Source organism: Rhincodon typus, chromosome 18 (assembly GCF_021869965.1).
Source record: "Rhincodon typus isolate 14 chromosome 18, sRhiTyp1.1, whole genome shotgun sequence".
Lineage (NCBI taxonomy): Eukaryota > Metazoa > Chordata > Chondrichthyes > Orectolobiformes > Rhincodontidae > Rhincodon > Rhincodon typus.
This window is the reverse complement of record NC_063349.1, coordinates 9,396,992-9,401,775: the sequence shown is the minus strand read 5'-3', so window position 1 is coordinate 9,401,775 and position 4,784 is coordinate 9,396,992. Positions and strand designations below refer to the sequence as shown.

General features: G+C 44.5%; 1 protein-coding gene across 3 annotated transcripts in view; it reads left to right on the top strand.

Annotated features, from left to right (window-relative positions):
• Positions 1-4,784, top strand: part of gxylt1b (glucoside xylosyltransferase 1b) — a 128,111-nt gene that overhangs the window by 963 nt on the left and 122,364 nt on the right. The gene's annotated exons all lie outside the window — the stretch shown is intronic.

The following is a 4,784-nucleotide window of genomic DNA, read 5'->3' as shown; positions in this document are numbered from 1 at the left end:
AGTGTGCAGGGATTAAATGTGCAAGTTCTCTCCTGCCAGAGTGTGCAGGGGGCTAAAGGTGCAAGTTCCCCCCCTGCCCCTGAGGAGTGTGCATTGGGGTAAACATTTCCATTCCCTCCCACCAGGGGGGGGTTAATGTGCAAGTCCCCACCCACCACCCCGCAGTGTGCAGGGAGGTAGACGTGCTAGTTCTTCTGCCCCCCCCCCAACCGAGTGTGCAGGGAGGGTAAACATGCATGTTCACCTGCCACTGTAGTGCGCAGGTGATAAACATACAAGGTTCCCCACCCTGGAGTGGGCAGGGAGTAGACGTAGACGTGCACGTTACCCCCTGCCAGGTGCACAGGGTGTAAATTTGCAAGCTCTCCCTCCTTCCCCATGAGTGCACAGGGGGTAAACATGCAATACCCCAGAGTGTGCAGTGGATGTACGTGCATGTTCACCTCCCTGCCCCAACCCATGGTGTAGGGGATATAAGTGCATATTCCCTTCTTCCCCCACCCCGCCCAATGGTGCAATGGATATATATGCACTTTACACTCCCCCAAGGGTGCAGGGAGTAAATTTGAACCACCCCACCCCAACCAGCTTTTGAAATAGCATAGCATAGGTTTGAGTAATGTGGCTGAACTTATGTGAGATTTGAATATGCAATTTTGACTATACCTGGAGTGCTGTACTCTCGGATGCCAACTTTTGGACGAGATGTAAATTTAAGCTTTGAGTGCTGTTATTCCTGAGAGTCAAAGGTCACATACCATATTGTGTACAAGAAGGAAGGGTGTTTTCCTGATGTTCTGGCCAATAACGATCTTTCTAAAACTGATTATCTGGTCATTAAGCGCATTGCTAGAACCTTCCGGTGGGGAAAGTTGGCCATCACATTTGCCTCATTGCAGCAATGTCTATACTTCAAAATCATTCATTGCTTTTGAGGTTGTGAAAGATGTTATAGAAATGCAATTAATTAATTCGATTGTCAGTAAAAAAACAGAATTATTGAATTCAGTATCAAAACACTTAGTAGAGTGTTTTGACAGTGCATAATAGTAGAGTTTAGTTTCATTTTGAGAGGCACATGGCGCTTTTCTTAAATTTGTCCTAGGGACGCACGTGCTACTTGCTGGGCTACCATTTATCGCCCATCCCTAGCATTATTATGGAACATAGAATAAGAGTGTAAGGGATACAGTGTGTACAATTACAGGCATAGTAAGGGTCACTTTTCATTTTCCACTTGGGGACCCTGCAGCCTTCTTGACTCGGTACCGAGTTCAGCAGCTTTATGGCTTGAGCCCCCCCATGTCCTTACCCCAACCCCACACACCAGTCCTTGCGATCACGTAGTCTACTATTAGACGCAATCCATTGTTAGCCATTAACAGTCCCCATTAATAGCTATTCAACCTCTTAGACAGATCATTATCCACTTCTTTGTCTATCCAACTGTTCGTCTGTCTCTTTGAGCTCTATCCCCACTTATCATTTACTCCTTACCCCCTCAATCACCCTATCTTCTGCATATAAACCGACAATTCCATAGCCACCATCTGTTCTGAGGAAGGGCCAGTTGACCCAAAACATTAACTCTGATTACTCTTCACAGATGCTGCCAGACCAGATAAGCTTTTCCAGCAACTTCTGTTTTTGCTTCTGGTTTCTTTGCCTTTGTTTAGTTTATCCAAAATAAGGTTATTCATAATTTTACAATATATGTAGAAAGGATAAAACAGTAAAGCATAACCGTTCTACAAGTGCGTATATAATTCTTTACAAAATCAAAGACATATGTACAAACAGTGACCTGGAACTTTCCAAACAATATAACTGGGCATAGCACCAAAATTCACTGCAAATCTTAACTTGCATAAGACACGGTGTTTGAACCATCTAGCCTCGATGTTCCAAGCTTACTACTACTTCTCCAATTATGGATGCAAATTAAGTAATTAAGGCCAGCTACTGCTTGACACATTAAATGCAACATAATTAAGAAAATACAATTGTGGAAGCATTTCACATTTTAGTGCAAGCCATCCTGTAAACATTCATTCAACGTTGCAGAAAATACACTTTAGATCGTTGAAGTAAAATTCAAGAAAATATTGCTGCAAACAGGCAATAAAAGGGCATCAAAAACATTGAATGCTCTTGCACCCAACGTTTGGAGCATGACGTTTCAAGCTACCCTCAATAGCCGTGAGTTCAGGGAAGTTGCATGGAATGTACACTTTGGACACAGTCGAGAGCAAAGGGGTGAAGGTTATGTCAATAAGGAGTAGAGGATATGAGCAGAGGTTCTGCAGAATTGGCCTAAAAGATTGAGGCAACTCAGGCAGAGAAATTCACATCCTCCTTACGTAGTTTCTCAGGAAGCTCCAGGTCATATGTTAAATATTTTCACATTACGTACACGTCTTATAGTGCAGCATCAAGATATATACAGCAGGAAAGGAGAACGAACTTGCATTTACATAACCCCTGTACAAGCACAGTCAATCATAGATTCATACAGCACAGAAAAGGCCCTTTAGCCCATTGAGTCTGTACCATCATAATTATCACTAAAGGCATGCTAATCCCAATTTCCTACACTTGTCCCATATCCTTCAGTGATATTTAAAGTGCTATTCCAAATATGTTTTTAAAGGTTGTAAGGTTTTCAGCTTCCACTACCTTCCCAGGCAGTGCCTTTCAGATTCCCATCATCCACTGAGTGAAAAAGTCTTTTCCCAAATCCCCTCTGAATCTCCTGCCCCTTACCCTACAACTGTGCCCTCTCGTGATTGACCCTTCGACCATGGTGAACAGCTGCTGTCTGTTCACCCTGTCCATACTCTTCATAACCTTATACACCTCAATCATGCCCCCCTCAGTCTTCTCTGCTCTGAAGAAAACAATCCAAGCCTACCCAGACTCTCCTTATGGCTCAGTTTCTCCATCCCAGGCAACATCTGGCAAACCTCCTCTGTACCCCGTCTAGTGCTATCACATCCTTCCGATAGTGAGGTTGGAAGCTGAAGTCCAGGACAAACAGGGTAGTTATCTCTGGATTACTACCAGTGCCACGTGATAACGAGGTAAGAAATAGGGAGAGAGTGTAGCTAAACACGAGGCTACAGGGCTGGTCTAGGAGGGAGGGCTTCCACTATGTGGATAATTGGAGCACATTCTGGGGAAGGTGGGACCTGTACAGTAAGGATGGGTTGCACCTGAACCGGAAGGGCACAAATATCCTGGGAGGGAGGTTTGCTAGAGCTGTACGGGATGGTTTAAACTAGTTTGGCAGGGGGTGGGGAACCGGATTTATAATTCAGAGGATGAGGTATTCGGCCTTCCAACAGACACAACAGGGAGTGAGGTGGTTTATAAAGAAATGCGGTCGATGGAGCGTAATTGCAGACACCGAGATGGTTTCAGGTGTGTATACTTCAATGCTAGAAGTATCAGAAATAAAGCGGATGAACTTAGTTCCAAGTACCGACCCATGGTCTACGATGTTGTGGCCATTACAGAAACTTGGGTAACTCGGGGAGAGGAATGGTTGTTGGAAGTTCCGGGATTTGGATGCTTTAAAAGAAATAGGGAGGGTGGAAAAAGAGGTGGGGGAGTGGCATTGCTAGTCAGGGTGAGTATAGCAGCTACTGAAAGGCAGTTCGAGAATGATATGTCTACAGAGTCAGTTTGGGTTGAGGTCAGGAATAAGAAAGGAGCAGTCACTTTGTTGGGGTTTTTTTTACAGACCCCCCTAATAGTTGCAGAGAAGTAGAGGAGCGGATTGGGAGGCAGATACTGGAAAGGTGCAGAAGTCACAGGGTTATAGTCATGGGTGACTTCAACTTTCCAAATATTGATTGGAAACATTTTAGTTGTAATAGTTTAGATGGAGCAGATTTTGTCCAGTGCGTTCAGGAAGGATTCCTGACACAGTATGTAGATAGACCAACACGAGGAGAGGCCACTTTGGATTTGGTGCTTGGCAATGAGCCGGGCCAAGTATTAGACCTGTTGGTAGGAGAGCATTTTGGCAGTAGCAATCATAACTCTGTTTCTTTCACGATAGTCATGGATAAGGATAGGTACATACGGCAGGGTAAATTTTATAATTGCGAGAAGGGTAATTACAATTCAGTGAGGCAAGAACTGGGTAACAAATTGGGAACAGGTGCTGTCAGGGAATAGCACCACAGAAATGTGGAGATTGTTTAAGGAATGCATACTGCATATGCTCAATATGTTTGTCCCTAGCAGGCAGAGAAGATGCGGTCGAGTGAGGGAGCCATGGTTCTCGACAGAGGTCGAACGACTGGTTAAGAGGAAGAAGGAAGCATATGTAAGGTTTAGGAAAAGAGGAACGGAAAAGGCTCTAGAGGGATACAAGTTAGCCAGGAAGGAGCTGAAGAAAGGGCTTAGGAGAGCTATAAGGGGGCTTGAGAAAACCTTGGTGGATAGGATCAAGGAAAACTCCAAGGCTTTTTACACATATGTGCAGAACAAGAGAATGACCAGAGAAAGGGTAGGGCCGATCAAGGATTGTAAAGGGAATTTGTGCACAGAGCCTAAAGAGATAGGAGAGGTCCTTAATGAATATTTTTCTTCAGTATTCACAACTGAGAGGGACCTAGTTGTAGAGGAGGGTGTTGTGAAACAGGCAGGTAGGTTAGAGGAGGTTGATGTTAGTAAAGAAGGTGTGCTAGGAATTCTGAGGAAGTTGAAGATAGATAAGTCCCCGGGCCTGATGGATTTATCCAAGAATTCTATGGGAAGCGAGGGACGAGATCGCA